Below are 14627 nucleotides of genomic sequence, written 5' to 3' on the forward strand. Positions count from 1 at the left end.
TTTTTTAACCTGCAAACATCCAGTAAAATTCTATTGCATAACAATAAGGGAATTATAACCTCCTCAACTTGACCCTGCTGGTGAAGCCAGTTAGCACTGCAGTGACCAGGATTCTAGTGACCAAGACTGAAATGAGTAAGATGACCCTGGAAATTGTGGGTAGGAGCCAGAGAACAATGAAGAAGCCACACTGACTTACTTGAATGAGGACGTGAGACATGCTGTCTTTTCCCCAAATACTGCAGGAAGGTAACCATTGTGGGAGAGGAGATACGTAGACACGAGAAAGAATATCTGAAAACAGTACATTCTCTTATTGTATCTTTCTCTTTCCTGGAAAAGTTTTTAAATATAGTAGCACGTTATCATCTTTCAAATGGATTAGGTACCCTATTTTCTGTAGGTATGGGAAAGGATTAAACAACCTCCTGGAACTTATTTTTAAATTGGTAATTTTAAAGCAACACATGAATGCTGAAACAATGAACACTCAGTAATTTTGATTTTTATTATATTTTTAAATGAATGATTGAGGTAAGGTTTTTTTTGTTTGTTTGTTTGTTTTGTTTATTGACAGAGTTTTGCTCTTGTTGCCCAGGCTGTAGTGCAATGGTGCAATCTCAGCTCACCGCAAGCTCCGCTTCTCAGGTTCAAGCAATTCTCCTGCCTCAGCCTCCTGAGTAGCTGGGATTACAGGCATGCATCACCATGCCCAGCTAATTTTGAATATTTAGTAGAGGCGGGGTTTCTCCATGTTTGTCAGACTGGTTTCAAACTCCTGACCTCAGGTGATCCACCCGCCTTGACCTCCCAAAGTGCTGGGATTATAGACGTGAGCCACTGCACCAGGCCAAGGGAAGGTAATTTTTTAAAAACTTGTTAATTGTGGGAAAAACTGTAAGAATATACAAAATAAGTCCTTGCATTTTTTGCACATAGTCAAATTGGGATAGTGGGGATATGGGTAATGCTTTTTTTTTGGGAGGGGTTTGCTAATTTTTTTCAAATGTCAGTAATCCCTTTTTAGTAATATATATATATATGTTATATGATAAATAGCTTGTATGTGAATATGTTGGTTAGATGACTCCACCACAGTTAAGAAATTTAAACAATGGATTCGGTATAAGACAGGTAAGATTACCTTTATACAGAAGTGATTCCAACAAAGCAGGATTTCCTCAGGCTGAATGTAGGAATAGGACCTACAATGTAATACCCCAGCATTTCTACTACTATTCATGCTGAGGGAATTACTTGAGAAATAAAAGTTGCTCAGATAAGCTTGAAACATGCCATGAAGTAGGTTCATAATTCACACCAATATATAAAGACTCTGCAGAAGTCTTGCAGGAATAAGCACTAAACATTGCTTAACCCCAAATTTTCCAAACTTACGTATTATTCTATGGGATTATGGGATGCACTTTGCATAACATGACTGGGTTTAGCATCTGAAGAAAACATGAACAAACAAGTGTGAATAGAGAGATAAGAGAGGTTGGTATGGAATCAAAAAAAAAAAAAAAAAAAAGAAAGGGAAAAACCCCAAAATTAACAAAGCACCATCTACCTTTAGCACCAGGTGGAGAAGACGCTGACTGATGACCATGGGTAATGGGTATTTGGTTTGGTTGGTAGGCACGCACCCAGGTGGAGATGACATGCCAGGCCCTTATTAACAATAGCCACTGAGATCATTCAGTTGCTCCTCTGATTCCATTCTCAGAAAACAGCGTTTTGACTACAATTTGGCTTTTCATATAACTTTATTCATAGGGAGAAAAAGCAATAAATGCTATTCTTGTGTGCTTGGTTATTTCCTTTTGCAAGTAATTAAGTTAGCTTTCTGACATGATTCTCTTCTGCGCTTGATCAGCTAAGTCTATCTAATCCCAACTACTTTAGAAAACTCTGGAAAAAAATCAGCTTTGTACCTGCAAGCTAAGGACTAAGCTTAGATTTTAGTGATTCTTCCTAGTTACTCACATTTCTTTCTAGTTCTTGCCAAAAGGCATGCCTAATTTTAATATAGCTATAATCATAGCAGAAATGCAATTTATATTCTGCTTTTTTCTGTATTTCCAGGTTGCTACGTAATTTCTATAATGATCGTTTTTAATGGCTGCATCATAGCTAATGAAAGTGATAATTTCTTAAGAATAATTTGCCAAGCCATTCTTTAATTGTTTAACTGTTAGGCTGCTGTTGATTTTTCCATAGATATATAATAAACACCTTTGCATTCTAGCCTTTTCTTTCCTTAGAATTTTGATTATTATGCCAAGTGGTATAAATGTTTTCATGGTTCTTTAGATGCATTGCCAAATAATTTCTTAAAAAATAAGAGCTACCACCCTGCCAAAAAACACACGCTTCAACAAAGTGATGAAGAACTTTGGCTGGCCAGGAATGGCTGAACCTAACATTAAGGATCTTTGGAGAGTGCATGTGGGAGAATGGAGGTGGGAGTCAGGGGAAGTAGAAGCCAATTTCCAAGGAGGAAGTGCAGAAGAAACAGACGTTGTGAAAGTAGACTACTCAGTTCTAGGTGATCGACTGCTCCAGGAAATAAAGTGGAGAGAAAGTAACAGGATCAAGCAGGTGTTTAAGCAGGAATACATATTTGAAGAAGGGACTAGGAAAGACGCAAAGAATAAGGATTCTAAACAAGTGCAGGGCATGTTCAATATGCATAAACTCGCTGTGGTAAGAGCAAAGCTGTGTATGCAAAAATCTCTTTAATCACATGCTCTATAACAGTAACTTTCAAGTTCTGTTGACAATAACCAAGAGTAAGAAAAACATATCTGAAACCAAAGTTTCACCCTGATATTTTCTATTGTTACTTTCCATTTGTTCATCATCTTCCTCTTCCTCGTCCTCCATCTCTCCCTTCCTCTTCTTTACTCCTCCTCTTCCTCCTACTCCTCCTGCTCTTCCTTCTAGTGGAGTCCCACTAAATACGTTTCATAACCCACCATTTGGAAAACTCTGACCTACAGGGTGGCCTTAAAAGCAATATTTATTTTGGGACAGTTATATTACATAAATATTTCTCCACTATATGCAAAAATATTTTATCATAGCACTTAAAATTATATAATTCTGATTCATATCGAGTACTGATACACTATAATCTTCTTCTTCCTTCTACTAACAAGATTAGAAGAGGTAAATATTTCGCCAGACTCTCTTACAGCTATTCAACTGGGGGCCAGGTGTCCAAGTTCTGGCCAGTGAGACCTAAACAACTATCTGCTGGGAGTATTGGAAAGCATTTGTCTTCCTGCTGTTGCTGTTCTGTGCCTTTCCTTCCTGCCTTAAAAGTGAAAGTCATGCCTGAAGTAGAAGCAACCACATTGTGACCATGAATGAAAAGTCAAAAGAATCCCAGGGGTATTGGTCCTGACAATGTTGAACCTCTGAAATGAAGCCAACTTCACTTTGTGACACTTTCTACATCACTAAACCTCAGGAGAAAATGGTCTTCATGTCCAAAGCACAGAGCAACTCTGTGTCTGGTCCTTCAGTTCACACATTTGCCTTCTCTTCATTAAACTTGGAGGTCCCAGCCAGGTATGGATGAGCCTTGTGTGAAACAGAGAAGAGCAGGGCTTCACCATTGCACGTCAAGAACCAGATAAAGCAACAAATGGAGCCCCTCAAAATTTCATATTAGTTTATATAAAAATAGAGGGTCTTCACCACAGTGTGCTAGTTTGAGTCTTGAGAGGATAAATTGACCCTAAGCACAGAAGACCCTAGCCCTGGGCTTTATGACTTCCCTGGCTTTTCCTTCTCACAATTAGTACCTTTTCAGAAAAACCGCCATTGACACAAAGGGAGGCAAATGAGTTATGACGTTCAGATTTCCCTGGGAATTGTGGCCAGGTAGTGAATCTCAGTCTTATTAACTTGCACTTGCTGTTGCTGACCTTGTGGGGAAGGTCAGAGACTCTCTAGGTGATAAGAACAGACAGGGCTGAACCATTCTTTGGGCTTAGTGTGAGTCACTCATTGTAAATTGATCAAGTTACTGTGACACCCCCTGTGTTAGTCAGATTTCCCCAGAGAAACAAAACCAATAGGATGTGTAAATAGATAAGTAGGTAATAGATAGATAGATATTTGTCTTTTTATATATGTATAATATTGATTGATCTATAAGATAGATATGGATCAATCGATCAATCAATAGATAGATTTATTTTAAGGAATTGGCTCATGAAAGTATTGGGCCTGGGAAATCTGAATTCTACAGGGAAGTCCAGCAGCCTAGAGACTCAGGGAAGAATTGCCATTGCAACTTGAGCCTGAAGATGGTATAGAGACAGAACTTCTTCCTTGAGGGACCTCAGTCTTTTTTTTCTCAATATCATCAACCAGTTGAATGAGGCCCACTCACATTTTGGAGAATAATCTGCTTTATTCAAAGTCTACTGAATCAATGCCAGGTGCAGTGACACACACCTATAATTGCAGCACATTGGGAGGCCAAGGTGGGAGGATCACTTGAGGCCAGGAGTTTGAGACCAACCTGGGCAGCATAGCAAGATCCGATCTCTGGAAAAAAAAAAAATCCTACTGAATTAAATGTTAAGCATATCTAAAAATATCTTCACTGCAACATCTAGGCCAGTGTCTAACCAAATATCTGTGTATCATAGCCAAGACAAGTTGACACGTAATGGTAACCATCACATCCTCTGATTAATAAATCACACTTCCCCTTTACTGAGCCTCTCCAAATAGGAGGACAGAGGTGTCCCTAAGGAGCTGTCTGGCTTTCCAAGTACTTTTTTCTACTTCTATCAGCTGAATTAAGATTTTCTTCAAAAGAAAATGCAGCCCTCAGATAAATTCTTTGAATTTAAGAGGTTTTTTTCAGGAACTTGGAAATAATCAGTTTATAAGTGCAACCTAAAATATTTCTGTCTGTAATTTCAATTATCTTGAGTTTGTAGATTGTACTGAAATAGCTAGCACCTATTTTCTTCCACCTAAAATGCTCCAGAATTTCTGGCAAAAGGAATAGCTATAGGAGAAAAAATTTTCATATTTTCATACATATAGATTTTAATTTTCTTATCTGCAAATTTAGAAAGTTGGACTGCATTATCTCTAAAGTCCTTTTTAGATATAGTGTTTTTGAGTTCATAATCATGTTGAGTAGAGTGAGTAGCCACCTGTCCCATGGAAGAGTAGAGTGTAGGTGTGTGTAAGGTAGGGGCATGCTAGGTATTTTGTTTTTACATATGGCAATGACTCAAGTCACCAAAGCACAGTTCTATTCTTTTTCCTTCCTTGTCATCACTCCCTGCACCCCACCATTACATCGTGACTGCCAAGACCATAGAATCTAGGTTATCAGTGGCCAGGTTCAGTTTATTTGCATAAACCAGAAGACCTTGTTTGTGAACATTACCACTAGGATCTACACAGAGGGACTGGGAGGGATGAGACTGGCTCTTTTTGGACAGATGAGGGTCTGTGGAGCCTTCTAGCCTTATGGAAGAATGCAGGCACTGGACCTGCCCAATCTCAAGAAAGAGGCACCAGGAGAATCCACCCAGTGACTTTTGAAGGAAGCATTCTGGAAGATAGAGTTGGTGTGCATTTTTCATGTTGAATCCTCTGAAAAGTTGGTGTTGGTCAGGACAGCTGAGAGAGAGGGAAAACGTGTCTGAGATAGCCTATGTCCCCACTGTGGGGTGTGGCAAAGGCGTGTGAGCTTTCCATGGGCTCAGCATGAGCTATAGAAGTTGGTGAGCCCTAGAATCTGGCTGCTAATGAGGCCTATAGCTGCGGGATGACTAGAGATGGGTTCCTGGGGGCAAGGGAAGGAAGTGCATTCCTGTGGGACTATCCATGTCCAAAAGCTATGCAGAAGGGCACATTAAGTGCACCACACTTTACAGCTTGCAATGGACAAGGACAGAGAGGCTGGAGGCAGCCAAAGAGTGGACCACAAGCCAGATGCAGAATCTCCCCATCACCAATATTCAGCCAAGTTCGTTGAGGCCTCTTCCTTCTCTTTCTGAGGCTGAGGCTGCCAGGAAATTATCAGATTGAGGGCCCGTGGGAGCTGAAGAGTCAGACAGGAGGAAGGGGGGAGCAGAAGCTCAGAGGGAGTGTTAAACTAGATGAAAACTGGTAATAATGATAATAATGCCTGTACTTGACTGAATGCATACTGGAGAGAGATCCTGTTACAGTTCAGTTCAAAGGGGCTAAAAAAATGACTGAGTTAGTCTTAGCTGTCTAAATTGTCCTGAATTCAGTTTTCCTCTCTCTAGGCAGATATGAGGAGTAGTCAAAGAAACGTGCACACAGATAAACAAAAAATGAGATTTATATTTGCACATCACTGCTTGGTGACTTTCCAATGCACATACGCTGCATGGAAAGTTCTAGAATGATTCTTTTAAACCCAGCATTATCTTTCAAAGAGGATGATTAAGCATGCAAGTGTTTGCCACACTTGTTTATCCTGAGTGGTTTTGTATGGACTGATTTAATCTGGCTGAATTCAGCCTTGCTTTGCTGATTTTGGTAACCTTCCCAATGGAAAGAAGGGTTGAGACGACTGGAAGGAGTCTGTGGAAAAGGGGAGAGGGGACTAAGGTGGTCATTAGTAAATCTATCTTCAGACTGCTGGCTGCTCCTTCTTAGAAGGACAATTTGACCAAAACAAAAAGTCAGGTACCTGTTGTTTTCAGGTGAGAGAATGTTTATTATACACAATGCCAGCACACAGGTGGGACCTAGTAAATGATAATAGCTTCTTCTGTTATTTGCAGATGCATAATCTTTCATGGCATCGTCACTGCTAGGAGACTTCTCTTAAAGTCGCTCAGCTGACTTCATACCTTAGTTCCTGGAAGAAGCTGGTCAGCAGGGGCGGCTCCATGACCTTCCAGTGTGCAAAGGGCATTGCTCAGTGCATCTGGGTAGATAATTCTGTGTTTCTGATTCATTGCCCTGTTTCTAGTTGTGTTGCCTGCCTTTCTTCCCCTAGGAAATTCCTAGTATGTGCTGGTACCCAGCAGATTTACTCTGAAACATTTGTACTCCACAGGGCTTTTTTCTTCTTCATTGACTTTTGGCTTCTGATTTCAGAACTTCTGCCCCAACTAACTGGTAAACGCGGCTGGATACCATCTGGTTTATGTGCTTCCCATCACAGATAACCTACCTCAGGCAGGCCACTTGATTTTCCTTTCTTTAAGGTCAGCCAGTATATGGAGAGCACGAGTGGGAAGCGTTCAGGGGCTTTCTGAATCTAAATTAGCTTTCCTCAAAGGGTGGTATATGCTAAGCCCTGGAAACAGTGTTTAAGTGAAAGATAAGTCACCCTGATGATAAAAAATATACAGAACAACTGCCATTTAATGTGCACTTGTATAGTCTCTAACGCCCCCAACAGTCTTCTGGGATGTGGACCCCAAAGCGTGAGGGGATGAAAGAACTTGCTCAAGCCTACACAGCTGGAAAGTGGGTTTGAACCCAGTCCTGCCTGACTTCAGAGTTCACATTCTTGCCTCTGTGCCAAACTGCCTCCCAGGTGTCCTTGACCAAAGAAATAATATGAATTGGTTGAAAGGAGGGATTTTGTGTTGCTTCAAAGGGTAGAGGTGGAATCACAGAGTGAAGCCAAAGGAGGCAGATTTCAGTTCAACGTTAAGACAAGACTTTTAACCACGGTAGGTGGCCAAAAAAATGGGATGAGCTATTTTGCAAGCCAGTGAGTTCGTGGCCTAGAGGGATTCGTTCAAACCCAGGCAAGTGCAAATCTGTGCTACTGCGCAGAGCATTCCTGCTTCAGCTGGGAGGTTGGACTGCACAATTTTTCAGGCTCTCCCAACTCTAAGAGTCTACAGTTCTGTGATTTTTAGAGGACGTGTCGCAGAAAGGTGACTTCTGTTCCTCAAGCATGCCAGGTTCATCCCGGAAGCTGTTGTAGGCCCACACTTGCTGTGAGGCCTCTGGGCTGGTTCTATCCTCTGCTGAATGTTCTCTCCCACACGATTGCCCCCAGGCTAACTTTACCTCCACATCTTTTCAAAGAGGACTACCCTATTTAGAATTTACCCTTCACAAAAAGTGCATCTCTGCCAGCACTCCCAATTCCTCTTCCTCTGCTGTAACTTCTTTTTTTATTTTTTTTGGAGCACTTGTCATCTCCTTTTATACTATGTAATTTACTTTGTTAATTCATTAATTGTCTATTGTGTTTCTTCCTCTGCCAGTTCTGTGGGGCCAAGGTTTTTTGTTTTTTTAAAAAATTTTGCATCCTGGTACCTAAATGGCCCGTGTCATGTTGTAGACAATCAATAAATATTTGTTGACTAAACGGTGGAACCACGTGGAGAAGTCTGAGCTCAGGCTCTGCTGACAGCCGGGTAGGCAACGTCGGGCAAATCACTTCATCACTCTGGTCTCAGATTCCTCTTGGGGTCTGTACATCTGTAAAAATAATTGTGTGATTTTAAAATTCAATTGGGTGGGTTGTTGCATTCCTCTTAAAAATACACCAAGCAATTTCAAATGAACACCAGTGCAAATGTAAGAAGAAAATATGCCAGTCATCACTTTTGAACCACACTGGTCTTTTTGCAGCTGAATGGCTAACCTAAGCCTTTTCACACACAGGTTCTTTGTTGTTCTGAGAGCCATTTATTATTGGAAACACACCATTGAAAGATAAATCTAGTGACCAGTACACTTCCTCTATGAACCCTTGTGCTGGGGATTTTCCACTGCTTGGTTACTGCTTAGGGGAAAATTTTAGAGCAGCAGGAAAATACATTGATAATTTGCTCCTGCTACTGGCATAAGTCATGATTGGCACCTCTAAGCACAGTGGGGATATAGCAACTAGTCTGATTGTTTGATTTTTTGTTTTTTAATCCACACATATTTTGTGAGTTTAACTATTATTTTCTTTTTTTTTTTTTTTTTTTGAGACGGAGTCTTGCTCTGTCGCCCAGGCTGGAGTGCAGTGGCCGGATCTCAGCTCACTGCAAGCTCCGCCTTCTGGGTTTACGCCATTCTCCTGCCTCAGCCTCCTGAGTAGCTGGGACTGCAGGCGCCCGCCACCTCGCCCGGCTAGTTTTTTGTATTTTTTAGTAGAGACGGGGTTTCACCAGGTTAGCCAGGATGGGTTAGCCAGGATGGTCTCGATCTCCTGACCTTGTGATCTGCCCGTCTCAGCCTCCAAAAGTGCTGGGATTACAGGCTTGAGCCACCGTGCCCGGCCTTAACTATTATTTTCAGGTGTAGTTAGATAGCTTCACAAGAATGTGGGGGAAGCATGTTATATGTGCTATGCGAAAGTATAGTTATTAGATAATCATAGATATTAGATAGCTAGATATTTGTCATATCTAATATATGTACAGTCATACATCACTTAACAATGGGACTATGTTCTGAGAAATGTGTTATTAGGTGATTTTGTCATTGTGTGAACATCATAGAGTGTACTTAACAAATCTAAATGGGATGGCCTTTTGCTCTTAAGCTACAAACCCGTTCAGCATATTACTACACTGAATACTGCAGGCAATTATAACACAATAGTAAGAATTTGTGCACCTAAACACATCTAAACATCAAAAAGCTACAGTGAAAATACTGTATAGAGGATTGTTTAAAATGCTAGACTGTATAAGGCACTTACCATGAATGGAGTTTGCAGGACTGGAAGTTGCTCTGGGTGAGTCAGTGAGTATGTGAGGAGTGAATGTGAAGGCCTAGGACAATTCTGTACACTACTATAGACTTCACATACATTGTTTTCTTAGACTAAACTGAATTTATTTTTTAAGAATTTTTTTCTTCAATGATGAATTAATCTTAGCTAAATGTAACTTTTTAATGCTATAAATTTTTTTAACTTTTTGACTCTTTTGTAATAACACAGCTTAAAACATGAACACATTTTACAGCTACATGAAAATATTTGCTTTCTTTATATCCTCATTTTAGAAGCTTTTTTCTATTTTTATAAATTTATTTTTTTCAGTTTTTAAACTTTTTTTATTAAAAATCAGGACTCAAATATACACATTAGTCTAGGCCTACACAGGGCCAGGATCGTCGATATCACTGCCTTCCACCTCCACATCTTGTCCCACTGGAAGGTCTTCAGGGCAGTAACACATGTGGAGCTGTCATCTCCTATGATAACAATGCCTTCTTCTGGAATACCTCCTGAAAGACCCATCTGAGGCTGTTTTACAGTTAATTTGTTTTGTAAGTAAAAGGACTATAGTCGAAAGTAACAATAAAATATAATATAATAAATACACAAACCAGTAACAGTCATATATTATCATTATCAAGCATTATGTCATGTACATAATTGTGTGTGCTAGACTTTTATAGCACTGGTAGCACAGCACAGTAGGTTTGTTAACAAAAGCTTCACCACAAACGTGTAGTTCATAATGCTATGACATTAGGATGGCTGTGTCATCATTAAGCAATAAAAATTTTTTAGTTCCATTGTAATCCTATAGGACCACCATTAGATACATGGTCCATATATGCCATTGACGTCTTTCTGCAGTGCATGACTACACTCAATGTAGTAAAACACATACATAGATGATAAACTAAAGTAGTATTTTCTTGTAGAATAAAAGGCTTCAAGAAACTAGAAAAATAAGGACAAAATCATTCCAAAGCAAACAGAAAGAGGAAAATAAAGAGCAGAAATCAATGAAATTTAAAGCAGAAAAACAGTAGAGAAAACCAATGAATAAAACGTTGGTGTTTTGAAAACATCAATAAAATTGATCTAGCAAGACTGACAAAGAAAAAGAAAAGACACAATTACCTACATCAGAAAGAAAATAAGGAATATTACTACAGACCCTACAAACATCAAAATAATAGTAAGGGAATACTGTGAAAAAGTCTACACAGAAATTTGGCAACTTAGATGAAGTAGACAAATTCTTTGAAAATTACAAATTACCACACTTCACTCAACGTGAAAGATATAATTTGAATAGTCCCATAACTCCTATTAAGGAAATTGAATTCACAATTTCAAAACACCCAGAAAATGAAACTCCAGAATCAGATGGTTTTACAAGAGAATTCTACCAAATGTTTAATAAAAAATGAACATCAATCCTACACAATCTCTTCTAGAAAATAGAAGAGGGGAACACTTCTCTGATGTTCCGAGCTAGGTAAACTTTAAAATTGGCTATTTTTAAAAAATTATTATTTGAGTGTTCAAAATTTCACCTTTCCTTAGAAATTGGTGATAAGTTTTTCTCTTTAGGTTTTTTTCTTTTTTTTTTTTCTTTTTTTTTTTTTTGAGATGGAGTCTCACTGTGTTGCCCAGGCTGGAGTGCAGTGGCACGATCTTGGCTCACTGCAAGCTCCGCCTTCCAGGTTCAAGCCATTCTCTTGCCTCAGCCTCCCCAGCAGCTGGGACTAGTCCCCGGCCACCATGCCCGGCTAATTTTTTTTGGTGTTTTTAGTAGAGACGGGATTTCACCACGTTAGCCAGGATGGTCTTGGTCTCCTGACCTCGTGATCCACCCACCTCTGCCTCCCAAAGTGCTGGGATTACAGGGGTGAGCCACCACACCCAGCCCTCTTTAGGTTATACTGACACTCATAGTAGAGATTCTTGATAAATATCTATTGAGTGATTTTTTCCAGCACTTTGCCCATCTAGACATAATTACATAATAAGTAGAATCAAAGTCCTCTCTCTAGGCTGTACTACTCCTTGGTTTACTTATTTGAAAGCATCCTAATATTGCTTTTATTAATGTCATCCTGAGATGCAGAAAAAAAATTTGCTAATACAAAAAAAAAAAAAAAAACCCCACTAGTTTAACTGGTCTCTCAACTAGGACTCTCTATTTTAAGATTCCTCTGTGTATCTAGAGTGCTCCAGTTGTGGCTCATAACTGTTTAAATTACTCATTTCTGTACAACAAACCTCCCCAAAACTTAGTGGCTTAAAACAATAATAATCTGTTATTTCTCATGATTTTGTGAGTTGAATAAATAGTTCCAGTCTTGTGGGGGTCAATTCTGTAACTGCAATCAGTTGGCAGCCAGGCTGCGCTTGTCAGCTGTGATACCTTCATTCTTCTCTGCATGGCCTCTCCTTATAGCTAGCTTGGGCTTCCACACAACATGATGGTTTCCAAACAGCATTCCAAGATGGCTTCATCACATGTCTGGCATTTTGGCTGGGAAACTAGACTAGCTGGAAATCAGCCATGTGTCCTCTCAAGCAAGGTACCTGAGCCTCTTTACATGGTGGCTCAAAACTCCATTAAAGCAAAGGTTGCTAATTTTTTGTCTAGCCTAAACTGGTATTGCTTCTGCTACATTCTGTTGGACAAAGAAATTCACAATACCATCCCAGATTGAAGGAGGAGGGAAAATAAGCTCCATCTCAGTGGAGCTTCCATCAGTGGAAGGAAAGTATAGAATTTGTGGCTATCTTTATAGTTCTAAATCTAAATCATTTATATTCCTCTAATCTGCAAAATACACTATTCCTTCCTAACATCCTGAAAAGTCTTATTCCACTATGGCATCAGGCTCATACTTAAGATCCAGAATATTTTCATCCAAATCAGGCCCAGATATAAAAGGGGTTCCTAAGGTGCAGTTCCCTGAGTACAGCCAATCACTATGGCTCTTCTCTATCTAAAGATCTCTGAATTAAAAACACAAGTTCTTTTTCTTCCCTGATACTCAGCATACAAAGAGGACAGAGTAATGGGTACTCCCATTCAAAAAGGGACGAAAGGGAAGCACATAGCAGCCTGTGGCCCATAGTAATTTTGAAATTCATCTGGGGAGACGTTGTCAGATCTCCTACTACAGCACAGAGACTATTCCTTGATTGGGGGGCTTGTCTGCTCTCTCATTTCTCATTTGGCTCTTTGGCTTATTTTTCTCAATCTACTGTTCTTGGTGGCTCTTGGTTCCACCCTCTGGATCTTGGCTCTATCCCTGGAGAACCCCTTTCTTTTCCCTAAAATAAGGCCCATGTTCACAGCTGAGTAACTTTCTCTGCCTGGTTTCTGCTTTTGTAAAGTTTAGAGCCTGGAAGCCTCATTTTATTTTGTACTTTCCTGTCTCTTTTGGTCAAAACTGGTGAGGCTTTTACCAATAAAAATTCTCTTTAAAATGTTGTATATTTTCTATTCACCAAATCACAAATTCACTTTATTAAATAAACATCACACCTGGCCAGGTGCAGTGGCTCAATGCCTATAAACCCAGCACTTTGGGAGGCCAAGGCAGGTGGATCACTTGAGGTCAGGAGTTCAAGACCAGCCTGGCCAACATGGTGAAACCCTGTTTCTACTAAAAATACAAAAAATAGCCAGGTATAGTGGCTCGTGCCTGTAGTCCCACCTACTTGGGAGGCTGAGGCAGGAGAATCGTTTGAACCCAGGAGGCAGAGGTTGCAGTGAGCTGAGATAGCACCACTGCACCCCAGCCTGGGCAACAGACCAAGACTCTGTCTCACAAAAGAAAAAAAAAAAAAAACCCAAACCTATAAACATCATCAGAATAGGCATTTTTTCCCCCTTTGGACTGCAAGTCAGGTGCTGTGGGGAAATGCTCTTAAGAATCTTACATTTTTTTGAAGTATTATCAAAGGGTTGCACAACCACAAATCAAGGTCATGTAACCTTGATTCAGTCTTTACTCTGAGACTATCTGAGTGTCAGCACCATGGATTTAATCTTTACCTTGAGACGATTCCTTATTTTGAGAACTTTTTTTCTCATGGAGATGCAATTAATATCAGTTTTCTTTTCCAAACTAGTACGTCCAGATATGGAAACATTTTCTCTCAATTCTGTTTTAAAAAGGAATAATTTCTTCTTTGGCTCATTTCTGTTTTCCCATGCTTCATTATAGGTGGCTAAAATAAGCTGACTTTCACTTTTGACATTTTGCTTCAAAATTTTCTTAGCCAGATCCATAAATTCATTGATGTGTTTTGTATCTTCCAGGTAAACACAGGCAACAATGTTGCCAAACAATTCCAGCACTGCCTAAGTTTTGCTTTCTCCAGCTTCTGATAGCAAATACTTCACTGCTTGTCCAACCTCCACTAGTAGTCTTCTTGCCACCCTTCCAACTTCCACCTGCTCTACATGATCTGAAGCTGGTGCCACATGTTTTAGTTTTTTTGTGTGTTTGTTTGTTTTTGAGATGGTGCCTTACTCGGTTACCCAGGCTGGAGGGCAGTGGCATGATCTCGGCTCACTGCAACCTCCGCCTTCCAAGTTCAAGCAATTAACCTACCTCAGCCTCCCAGTAGAGTAGCGGGGACCACAGGCACTCACCACCACGCCTGGCTAATTTTTGTACTTTTATTAGAGATGAGGTTTCACCATGTTGGCCAGGCTGGTCTCGAACTCCTAACCTCAAATGATCCAACCACCTTGGCCCCCCAAAGTGCTGGGATTACAGGCATGAGACACTGCACCCAGCCTGCTTTAGATTTTTGTTACAGCAGCATTGCACTTCTAGTTACCAACTTCTGCATCAGTTATATTTACTGTGTAACAAAAGACCCTAAAGCATAATGTCTTTTTTAAAAAGCTATATATTGT

General features: G+C 40.0%; 1 long non-coding RNA gene across 1 annotated transcript in view; it reads left to right on the plus strand.

The window, feature by feature from the left end:
- Positions 1-8396, plus strand: part of LOC111545521 — a 102208-nt gene extending 93812 nt beyond the window's left edge. The window contains exons 5-6 of the long non-coding RNA XR_002732488.2: positions 24-249; positions 6804-8396. This is a non-coding gene — a long non-coding RNA (uncharacterized LOC111545521). The remainder of the gene's footprint in view (positions 1-23; positions 250-6803) is intronic.
- The last annotated feature ends 6231 nt before the right edge of the window (positions 8397-14627 follow it).

Source organism: Piliocolobus tephrosceles, chromosome 4 (assembly GCF_002776525.5).
Source record: "Piliocolobus tephrosceles isolate RC106 chromosome 4, ASM277652v3, whole genome shotgun sequence".
Lineage (NCBI taxonomy): Eukaryota > Metazoa > Chordata > Mammalia > Primates > Cercopithecidae > Piliocolobus > Piliocolobus tephrosceles.